The 13151-nt window shown below is 27.8% G+C and overlaps 1 pseudogene; it reads left to right on the top strand.

Annotated features, from left to right (window-relative positions):
- Positions 1-630: 630 nt before the first annotated feature.
- LOC108684832 lies at positions 631-10987 on the top strand (annotated as a pseudogene).
- The last annotated feature ends 2164 nt before the right edge of the window (positions 10988-13151 follow it).

The raw sequence follows: 13151 nt of genomic DNA, 5'->3' as shown, positions 1-13151 counted from the left end.
CAGATCAATGTGTAATAGCACTAACGTGTCCAACCGAATTTACTAAATTTTCCTTTATTATCGTTTATGCAATTGCTTTTTATATAATGTATTAGGTACCAATAAATTTCTTTTCTTTTTTTTAGTATTTTGAAATTTAACAAACTCATAAAAATTAATCAATTAGCAACTTAATTTTAAAAAAAATTAAAAATAAAGGATAGTTTATTTAAAAATAAAAATGTAATAAAATCAATAAAAATCTTAAACATAATATATAATAAAAAAATCTTGAGTTTATAATAATAAATAATATAAAGCATTTCAGTTTGGCCTGTATTTTATTTGTTTATAGAATAATACTACCAGAATTTATTGTAATGACTGTCGATTATGTAGTATGTAGTCTTTCAAGTGAGATTATTGCGATTGTTTAGAAATTATTAGGCTAAGAAGTTAATCAGTTTTATTTGTTATAAAAATGAATATGCAATTAATTTATTTAATATTCGTGAAATATTAATGTATTTCTTTAATAAATTATTATATATTAATCTCATGAAGAACATCCGCATAAAAACATTTTGAAAAAAGAAAAAGACTTTTGATCACACCTTATTTCAATTGGCATTACACGTAAGCGTGATAAAAATGCATGCATCGGAAAAAAAAATAAAGTTCAATCTGTTTTTAGTGACCAAATGATACAAGAAAGGTGAATGCAGCAAATATGCTGTGCGAAGATTACCGGTTCTTGACTGATTGCCGCGATACAAACCCACGTGGTTCTTGCAAGACGCATTGGCCGGCATCACGGTCGGTCTCCTTGCTATACCAAAAGGCATTGCTTATGGCGCTCTCGTTGGTTTAAATCCCGAGGTAAATATTAAGAAAAAGAGAGTGGCTGCCGCATTAATCGTGTATCGAGTCATCCCGCAGCACAGATAAATGTTTCTCTGTTATAAATTTCAGAGGGATAAAATGAAATTTTTTAGAGTAACTCTGACGGTAAAAGTAAATCAAGAAGTAACAACAAATATATCTGTATTCAGCACAACTCAAAAATACTTTCTGTTTAATTTAAACCAAAGTATTATTTAAAAGAACTTTAAAATAATATTAGAAATTCTTAACGTCTATATACTGATACATAAAATAAAAACACTAATTCAAAGTATAATGCTAAGTATAATATCTATTAATGTCGTTTAACATATTTAATTAATTATCTTAATGAAAAAAATGTTCATTTTTAAGAATATTTTATATTTTAAATTTATGAAGGTTTCTGAAAAATATCTTATTCTTTAGATTTCCAACATTTCATCAAAAATTATGAAATGAGAAATTTCACAATTTTTAGAATTCAAGTATATAAAAAAATTCTAGAAAAGATGTAGACTTTCTCGACATTTTCAAAAAGTGTTTCAATTCCAATAAAAAAATCTGATAAATTTTTTAGAAAGTTATAAAATTATATAGAAATTCTATAAAAAGTTTAGAAATATATAAAAATTTTATAAAATTAAATGAAGTATTTAAAAAAAATTTTCGCCAAGAGATTGATTAGGGATGGAAAGTGTTACTTTTACCATTACTTTTACCATTACTTTTACCATTACTTTTATCATTACTTTTTATATTATATCAATATTATATTTTATATTTTATATTTTATCAATAATAATGATATAATAACAATGATGTTGCCATTTTTTATGACGGTAACACTAACTAACTAAAAACTAAGATTATGGGAAAATTATTTTTGAAAGATAATATTACGAGTTATTTATTGAAAAAAATAATTTCATTATTCGTAATGCGTTGCCTCATTACTTTTATTTATTACTTTATCTCGTTACAAGTAATATCTTTTTTCAATAAATGTGACAAGTTAATTTTAAAAAATGACTTTTCCCCAATTTTAGCTTTTAGTTAATTATCGTTACCATTATAAAAAAAAAATTGTAACATTATTATAAGTCATTATTATAAAAATAAGAGTAACGCTATTATTTACCATTCCCGATATTGATATATAGGTATACAGAATATTTCATAACCATCGCATTTTTTTAGTGTATTCTAGAAATAAAGCAGATTAAAAAATCCTAACGAAAATATCGAAGTCACAATAGTTTTTGAATTATAACTGATCAAAGATAACCAATGATATCGCATAAAAGCAGTGCATTCAAGCTCGTAATTATATATCGCGCACATCGATCTGATACTGCATTTACAGTTATAATATTAAATTTCTTTATTGCGCAACTGATTAATAACAGCAATTATTATTATTAGAGTAATTAAATCTAACGTAAAAGTTTCATATTTGAGAAATAACATGAAAAATAATATCTATCTCTAGAATACGCTATAAAGATACTGTACGAATTGTAAGATTCTGTATGTGCACGATTTTTAATTAATTTAATTGATTTAAGTGATATCTTTTTAAAATAGTCGTACTTTATTTTTCTGTGTATAATTATGATACTCTATGTATTTTATAATATAACAGACTGTATGCGGCATTTATGGCATCATTTACATATATCATTTTTGGTACATGCAAAAGCGTTATTATTGGTCCAACAGTTATTATGATCATCATGATTTATCCTTTTGTCGAAAAATATGGTGCTGATATGATTATATTAATTACTTTTTTGAAAGGATGCATTATTGCACTTTTAGGAATTTTTCATTTAGGTATGTTTTTTTATTCATTTAAAAATAAAAAATAAATGTCGTTCCCTTCAAAACACTTAAAAGTAAAAATAAATATCGTTTCTTTCAAAACACAACTCAAAAATGCATGATTTTTTAAAATTATTAGTGTTATTATCATAAATAAACGTTATCGTATCAATGCAATTATTAAAAGTGAACTAACTACATCATAAAAAATCATCACAATTTTATAAAGATTGTGATTTTTTTTTTAAGTTGTAAAATAAAAATGACAATTAAGTTAAAAATATGTGTATTTTGCGGATATTATTTAATTAGTTTTCGATTATTTTTTTTCAAAGTTGAAAAACAGTTTTTTTCTTTTTCCGCAGAGAATCTTGATTTTTTTTAGTAGTCACTTTTAGTAAAGTGATGTGTTATGATATTTTAGAATTTAAATGCGATAATGGCAAAATATTGTTGCTACATTGTCCTTTTTATTCATTTTATTCATTTTATTCTTTGCTGGATTTTATATCGCTTCCTGTAATTATTGATTTTACTTCAGCCGCAGCGATCAACATAGCGTTTTCCCAATTTAAATCGCTCCTGGGCATTCGTCATACAGCCGAAAATTTTCTGGATTCTGTATGCTTAATTTATAAGTACCGTAATGAGTTCCGGTATCCTGATACATTGTTGGGAGTTGATACAATCATTACATTAATTTTGCTCAAGGTATAAATTCTATCAGCATCGAAAGTGCAAGTTCTTTTAAAATTAAAAATTTAATTTTCTCGTTCCATTTAAAAGAAAATGTTAAAAAAAGGAGAAAAATACAAAAAGAACACACATTTTTTTATTTACATCTTTTTAGAAAAAAATCAGCCCTTTTCTTCCTTTTACAAAAAAAAAGCGATAATTTTAATATAACAGAAGGGAATCTTATTTTTTTCTAATTATATAGAATATACCAGGATAGCGTACGGGAACAATTTTCCAAAAAATAGGATGGTTTCTTAGTCTGTTTCGCAATGCATTAGTTGTAATTATAGGCACTGTCATAGCGTATATTATCTACATCAACGATCTGGAGCCTTTTACATTAACGGGTGAGTAGATAAATCATTTGTCTAATATTAATTTTTTAAAATTATTACTGACTGACATTACCGGATTTATAAAATATGTTTAGGCAATCAAACGCGGCAATTAGTCATCAGATAATTATGATCAATTAAGTTTTATTTGATGTTTCTCTATAAATTTCAAATTTACGGAATTCAACGTAAAAGATTTATTATATTATCGGTATTATGCGTTGCGAAATAAATTTGCAATAATAAATTCTGTTGACGTTGATTAATCTAAATTTGCATCTTTAATATCTCCTTTAATATCTGGAAATGAGATCGACTTTCTACGTATATGTTTATTGACGTTAAAATTAGTCGAAATTTATTAACTTTTAAATTATTATTAACATTTATTTATTAGTTATAATAGCCATTCTTTGAAATAAAATTCATCAATGGCTGCAAATTCAACAGAAAAAGCAGTTTTGCAATTGTAAAATTCTTTAATGTGATTAGTTTGTCCTTAGTTCCTCATTGGATCTAAATTAATCATGTTCAAAAATTTTACAACAGTTGCAAAGCTGTTTTTTTCTACTAAACGCAGCCAATATTATACGATTGCAATAAAAAAAATTTTTTTATCTTGGAATTGCAAAATGAGATAAAAGCGCAGCACAGACTTTTGCATAACGTATAATGCATAAAAAATCAACCAATCAGAATTTTTTATCTCTACTTCTAGTGGCCTGATTGATTGATTCTCTTATGCGTTATGTAAAAGTATGTTCTAACTGCTATGGCTTATAATGGTTTGTTTTCGTTCCAAGATTTCGATATAATGTTAAAAAAAAAAAACAGTCTTGCTTTATATGGACAGAAATCATGAGAAAATATATTTTTCATAGCAGGCGTGAAAACGAATAATAGACAAAACGTTTCAGGCACAATAGGGCAGGGTTTGCCATCGATCGTATCTTCGCCGTTCTTCACCTTTCACAATCTAACATACAATTTTCTGGAAATGACTACTGCAATGAAAACGACGCTATTCACAATACCAGTCGTATCAACTATCCTGCACATTGCCGTTGCAAAAGCCTTCGGTAATTAAATTATTGCTGTATCAAATTACTAATATTACTTTCACACATTTTTGGAGAATAAAAGTTTTATAGCAAAAAAAATTTTTCGCGAAGTGCGTTTATTATACGATGCGTTTAACATGTCATGCTTTTACTGTAAAACGTGTAATTTTATTATTTCTTGCCGACGTAATAGCATTACTATTTTTTGTTCGTACGAAGTAGAATTTATACAAACAAATGAGCACAAAGGAAGTGAGGCTGTTCTGCATTTATGAAGCAAATAGTTTATTTATGTTTCTCTTAGTTCGTTTACTTATAGTAAATTCGCACTACATTGGATTAGTACATGTTATATAAAGACTGCTTTATATTATACCTAAAGTATCTAAATGCATAATATAATCAATTTTAGATCTGTTTATGTCGCTTCCTCTCTTTTCAATGTCTGATGTATATTTACCTCGTTTTAAATATAAATATTTTTTAGAATTTCAAGCAATATGAAAAATTCTTTTGACAATGAAATAATACGTGTATATTCTGTTAAATAATGCGACAATATCATTATTGAGTATTAATCGTTTAGAATATGTGCTTTCATATTTATAACTTTACTAATTTCATGTATAGCAGTTTTATATAATAAGCACTAATCTATGTAATACAAATGATTTAATTTGCTATTTGTCTAATTTTTTGACAATTTTGAATATTATTTTCGAGAATTATAAAAATCAAATTTATTTAAAGAGATAACAACAGGATTATTATTTTAGCAAAGGGTGAATCTTTGGACATCACGCAAGAGATAATTGCTCTAGGAGCCTGTAATATCTTCGAATCATTCATTTGTTCGATGCCAGTTACAGGATCTTTCGTACGAACAGCTATCAATCATGCAATCGGGCATTAAAACTCCGTTGGGAGGAATATTTACAGGTACATGAGTGATAAACAAAAGTTTTATCACTTTCAAATTCAACGTAATTTAAATAATCGATTCGATTACGTAAATATATCTAAGAATTTATTTGAAAGCTGCTACGTAATAATTAATAAAATAATTACACTTGATAAAAATTGATATTTTCCGACTATTTGATAATATTGAAAAATATTTTATAATTATTAAATTTATAAAATATTATTTAATACAAATTTTGGAATCTAAAAATCATAAGTATTGAATTTATAGTTTTATTATAAAATCACAATTAAACAAAAAATTCAAAAATTATTAAATATTTGGTCGTTGTCTTTCGGAAGATCGGAATGCAGAAATAGTTTAATTTTTTAATGAAGTGCGAAGACATTTCTTTTTTTCGAAATGATGCTTATTAAATTAATGTATCTTAAGTACAGTCTCTGCAAAAAGTGACTAGAATTGAAAATTTTTATTTTCCGCATAAAAATAAATATATCTCATATTTTATATATAAGAAACAATTAGTTATTCAATAAAGTCAATATTTATATTTAATAATAATTTTACAGTTTAAATAAAATTTTCTTGTTAAAGAAAAGCTTCGCCGACATGCCAACGTCAGCAAACAGTAGAACCAATGTAAAGTCGGGAGTCTTCCACTCTGTCTTCCACCAATAATGCGTTCTTAAAAACATATCTACTTCTTATTCAGATAATTTTTGATTTTCCATATTCTAAATCGTCTTTAATCTTTTTGTATTTTCAAATACAGATAAAAAATCTGTAATTTCTTCGTTTTGTCAAAAAAATGCGTATAATACATTTTTAATTATGACAATGTGAGCCTTTTCAGGCAGTGTGGTGTTATTCGTCGGTCTCTTAACTTCTACCTTTCGTTTCATATCGAAAGCGACATTGGCCGATCTCGTTATGTATTTCATGTACTACATGCTCGATTTCCCAACGTATAGGTTGCTGTGGCGTGTCAAAAGTAAGTTCCACAAATTTCTCCTCCTCTCTATCACTTTTTCTCTCTTTTTCTCTCACTTTGGCTGGTCCGATTCATCCATGCGTCTAACCAGAGTGGCGTCAATGGTCCACGCCGCACAAAAGGAGCTGGCGTCAGCGAGCGCCACCCACACTCAGGATGCATTCGCGGTGCATTTGTTCTCAAAAAGCCCGCGTGAAACAATAATGCTCGAGCGCACCCTTGGTGGCATTTATTGTTAAGACGGAGCAGTGCTATCCGTTCCCGTTAACTTTTGTCATCTCGGGCGCACGGGCGTCATCTCGAGCTCATCTGCAGCTTCTGGATAGAACTGGCGATATGCACCCATTTGCAAATGCTATCGACGTCATTCTGCGTGGGCAGAATCAATAAGTAATTTCGCATACAAATCGAATTAGAATATTAAAAGATTAAATTCGTTATTATCTAAGCAGAATACAAATCATCATGATGACATCAAATGGCTACAAAATGATTACTAAAAGTAATTTTTCAATTAGTAACGATTCGTTTTAACGCCATTTTAATCTTATCGTGATTTGTTGTGCGACTTGTTTTGCTCGAGCAATTAAAATGGAAACTTTATTACTATCAAATTTATTATTGTTAAAGAAGATGACAGAAAAACAATTAAAATAAATGTAGTAGGTCACGGTTGCCATCTTTCAACTACCATTGTCCTTCTAGAAATTTACAACCACAATAGAGATTGTAACTTGCTTATTATTGTTGAAAACCTTTTTATGATCCTCCTGCTGGAAATATCTTTTAACAAACTTAAAACAAGAAGATTAATGCCGCTGTTCTTATATGTTCACAATATATTTTCATAAAAAAAGTCATAAAAATTTAGAGCGATTAGTTGGAGATTTTTCTCGCCTATTGAAATGCCGGAGATTCGCTGACAGAAAAACCGAAAAATGGTAATAGTGAATGTTATTAAAAAATAGATACAAAAGTATAAATATATCATACAAAATTAATTTAATCTTATTTTAAGATTATAATATAAAGAAAAATTATAATAATAAAGACATCTGTAAAATTTTTTAGAGATCGAGTTCTTTGTAATGAAGCTGATATTGGTCAAAGGCATCTTTCTTGGCTTGGAGTACGGTATCTTAATTGGCATCGTCGCCAATCTTGTAGTATTATTATATTTCTCAGCGCATCCTTCTATTCAGACGAAAATTGAATAGGTAATAGATTAATTAATAGATCCTTCCATATTAAATAATTTAATATATACCGCTAATTTAACATTAAATTATCACCTTTTAACTCTCTCATTATTTACCGAATTTTTTAATTACTAAATAATAATCTTATAAAAATTTTATGTTATTATATATATGTGCTGAAACAAATGTTTTGCATATTTTATTCAGAGAGTAATATTTACATTCGGTTCGCAGTAATTTCAATGTTTAGAAATATAACAGCTGTTATTCTCTTGACTCAATCAATATGAAAGAGAAGAAATATATTCAACAGATATTATTGCGACGCACAAATGATGCTGTTCTCTGAAATCGCTGACGCTGTATTTCCATCTTAATCCAATTTAATCATGTCGTTATCGTTTAAATGTAATTAGAGATTATCATCTCTTGTCACATTAATCTGCCGCATTAAGTGAAATCAATATATCTCTCAATATTTCTGCTTTTTCTTTTTCCAGTAACAAATTTTTCTTTATTTTGTCATTAAAAAAATTTTATTATCAAGGTTTCTGCCTATTCACTATGAATATTTAGATTAATGATGCCAGAAACGAGAAAACACATTAATGAAAATTTTTTTAATAAAATGGAAATATTTGTGAACAAAACAATATTCGCATTTATAAACAAAATATAGTTATAAAATATATCAAAAACTTTCCTTTTAATTTGTAATAAAAAATTATATTTATAAAATATAATTTTTAAAAGATAAATTACAATATTATACTATAAGATGTTATTATATAAAACACTTTGCTACTTAGGTTCACAATATATGGTTACCTAAAGATTAAAGATTATCAACAAATTCATCAATGAAATTCATTCATGAATTTCTTGGTTACCTTTAATCTTTAAATAATCTATATATGTGAATCAGATCTTAGATTGTTTTGTTTTTTGATTAGGAAAATATAATTCTATCTCAAAAATATTTATATTTATAATTTACTTATTGTTTACTGGGATATAAGGAAAGTTTTCGGTATATTTTACAAATTTATTCTATTAATTACAAATGTTGTTTTATTTGAATAACAGATCTTTTTAAATCGGCAAATAGCTAATTTAAAAATATTGTTTCTAAATATATTTTCTGTATGATCTGGAATATTTTCTTACAATGACAACTCATTGATATATGAACCGATAGTATCTTATTTTTCTTGTCTTAAATACAGATTGAAGGGGAAACTGTAATAGTTATCGTATCCGAAGAAACAATAGCCTTTCCAGTAGCAGAATGCCTGCATGCTAATGTAATGAAGGTTTCTAGAGAAAATTCATGCAACATGATAATACTTGACTGTAAGAATTTGAAGAGGCTCGACATTACGATTGCTGAGGTATATGAGATTTTATTGATGTTCTGAAAGATACTAATATCAATATAAAATGCTTCTTTAAATAGCGAAAGATTCAGAGAAAAAAACAGAAGGAAATAATGATAATAGCTGAACTATATCTCTCGAGTGAAATAAGATGATTAAAATTAATTATTTTGCTGTCAGCTAAACTTTAGAACTGTTGAGATACGTATACGTATTAAGATCACTAAATAAATGATTCGAATTAGATTAAAGAATGATGTATTAGCACTGATACAGAATGTTTAAATAAGAGCGAAAAATTTTAAGAGGTAATTTTTTGCCAAAAATTAAGAAGGATTTTTCATATAAATATATACTTCTATATATCTTCCCTGAAAAGTTATGACTTCATCAAAGGAAGAGGCAAAAATTAAGTTATATTTTTTTCAAATTTTAGACAAGTTAGAAAAATAAAATTTAGTGAACGTTTTTCGCAAATAAAAGAATACTTATTATAATATTTTTAGAAAATAAAAACTTAATTTTTATTTTCCCCTTTGAAGAAGTGTAATTCCTAGGGAAAGATATGTAATTATATGTTTATATATAAGAATCTCCCCCTTTTAATTTTCGATTAAAAATCTCCTAATCGCATTTATTTAGCAATATCCTGGTAAAAATTGTAGCATAGATCAAATGAAAAAGAAGAGCGATGGAAGCGTAGTAAAACTTTCAGAAGGTGTAAATTGAAACAGTGAACTTAAAAGGGTTATTTACTTCTTAAATGCTTCTTTTACGTGCTGTTCTGTTCCAATTTATGCTTCCTAGAAACTTCATTTACACTGCTGTCATTTTGCACTTACATTTATAGATGGATTTTTATTTTCGCTAGGATCTTACTATGTCTATTAAGAAGCATTTAAATAAAATTATTTAAAATTAACTTTGTTTTCAATGTAACTACTATATATATGTAATAGCTATATATATGTAAGAGCAATTTAATTAAAAAATTAGATTAGTTTTTCTGAGATTATTTAAAAAATTTAATTTTTTTATAGAAAATAATATTGCAAAATTATACATAGATCAGTTGTTTAACACTCAATAATCAGTTACAGAAGTAGAGAACTTATAAAGCCATTTAAAAGGATTATGAAGTTTACGGATTTTATACATACATTTAATATTAATTATTTAAATACATTGAAATCTTGAAAAATTTTGATGAGAGAAATTGATAAATTTACTGATGAATAATCTACTTATTCGAAAAATCATTTGTACAAACACATAGTGTTTAAAGAATAAGTTGTTGCGTTTTAAGAATAAGTTGTTAAATTTTTAAAGAAACTTCTTCGTTGAGTAATATATATCGATCCAGATTTTACCTTGCAATTTTGTTCAGCTCTAATTTTATACGTGTTTATTCTCACGATTGCATATTTTATTTTTACGGCTTGTTGTGTACTACACTTATCGCGTCGCGTTGTAATTAACATAAAATCGATTGCCTTGCAGAATATCAAGCTTCTGGGAAAGGACCTTTCAGTACGTGGACAAACAATTGTCTGTAGTAATTGCTGCGAGAACGTGAACGCTGTTCTGAAGGTCGTAGCGCCGGAATTATTAAACGTCAAGGAAGATAGAAGTAATCATGAAGGAAGGATCGCTTATCTCACATGCTCATCAATTTAAATATGACTGCTTAGGTTTATAAATAGATTTATAAATAAGTATAACAATTTTTTTAATAAAAATGTAAGTAGGATATGCGGATATTAAATCTTACATACGACATCCTTCCTTTCTCAAAGACAATGAAGTTCGCGATTCATTAAATTTATTTGGGTCATATGTTCTTATTTATTGGAAATGAAACAAGCGTACACATATATCCCAAGCAAAACAACAAGCCATTATAAAATGATTTTGAGGTCAAAATAAATCGTTAAATGATTTTTATAATAATCATAATAATAATCATTTTAAAAACATTTTGACGCTATTTCGATGTTATAATAAACTTTATGTTTTGCTTAGACAACGTAGTTTATTCGAGAAAAAAAGAGACTGAAATCCAAAGAAGTGAGTTGTAAATAGATTAAGTTTTTACTCCTATTTTCACATATTTTTGCATATTCATTGATATTTACTTTAACATTATCTCCGTTTTCCTTAATATTTCATGGACATCTAATTTTTTTGTACTAATATCTTTTAGCGCGACGTAGCGAGATATGCTACGATCGCACGAAGTTTATTTGATAAAACTGTCGCATATTTGATTAAATATAACATTCGCATATAATAGTTAAGATTCTATTTCAAAAGACAATGAATATTTGTGTAAATGTAATCAACAAAACGATGATTCGTACGAATCGACTCACCGGAAGTGATCCGCTGTCATTGCTATTCGTTGACTGTTCCACTGCTCTGGATACTCACTCACGCGACCACTCACGTTAATTAATTCACGTTAATTAATTCACGACACTCCAGATTCTTATTGCGTATACACTGCACGTCGAACGGATAAGAAAAATTTGATCTATGCAGAACGAGAGCCGCAAAGTCGCTATAGAAACTAACCTAACCAATTTACATTATATGCAAGACGCAGAACGCAAGATGCAGAAAGTTGCATGAACTTCACTTAGGCCTATTGTAGGGATATTGTAATCTGAAATGCGTTTCACTTGCTACCTGCGTATTATATAGGTCTGACTAAATGCGTATAAAACGCATGCAACATGATCACTTTGTGTCCGGTATTTTCGATCGATTGAACGTATTCGAATTTCGATTCAAAGAATCGCCGATAATTTCACACTGCTGCGCTGTGATTGATTAAAAAATCTATTTGAAAGTGGGAAGAGAAAAGAATGCGCACAAATCCATCGATTGAAACTGTCTTGTTGGATTAACAAAATCTTTGAAATTCTTTTTCGTAGGATTTTACTGTCACACATTCTCTCTCTCTCTCTCTCTCTCTCTCTCTCTCTATTTTATGATTTTCGGATAGAGATGTATGACAAAGATTAGATGTTTTTCAAATCTACACGAATTCACAATCAAATGTACACAATTAGAGATTCTCTAATAAGAATCTGGACATGACGCTGTTTTGTGAAAATCCCACGAGAGGGAACAGTATAATACACTTACTACTTCTTTCTCCTTTTCTTCTATCTTTTCTTATCTTTTTTTGTCTTTCGGAAGCATATGAAAGGTGGACCAATCAAAATTGGTTGTTTTATGTCCAGATTTTTATTGGAGTACATGAAAGACGCGTAACTGCGCGTGACGCCACGGTGTGAAATTGTCCGCAGATATTTCGATTTTTCGTGTTTCGACCTATGTTTAATCCATAGACGTTAAATGAAATAGATGCTGCATATATGTCTGTGACATATAATGTGTAGGGCCGATTCCAAAGGAAAAACGAATAGAAAAATGAGATATTAAAAATTCTTTTTTATTTTTATTTTAAAAAGTAAGCAACATGTATACAATATTAGCATTTTATATTATTATTTTTTATATAATATTAATTAATCGATAAAAATTCGTGATTTGAATTTTTATCAAAAAATGTGGATTTTTATTTTTTGTTGGACGGTCATATACAATGAATAAGTATATATATATATATATATATATATATGTGTGTATATATGTCAAGCCTGGAGCCGGGTTGCACGTTTCAACCGATTTTGCCTATTATCATCTTTACTCCTTTTATTTCATAGTATTTAAACTGCGTGCGGAGATATAGATTATAGAATGATTGAGGGACGATCAGGGACGAATTAGCTATAAATCATACAGGACACTGTAGGGTTATAAGACTTTGAAA

The sequence above is a fragment of the Atta colombica genome, unplaced genomic scaffold (genome assembly GCF_001594045.1).
Source record: "Atta colombica isolate Treedump-2 unplaced genomic scaffold, Acol1.0 scaffold140, whole genome shotgun sequence".
NCBI lineage: Eukaryota > Metazoa > Arthropoda > Insecta > Hymenoptera > Formicidae > Atta > Atta colombica.
Note: the sequence above shows the minus strand (reverse complement) of the source record. Positions and strands in the feature narration are given on the sequence as shown.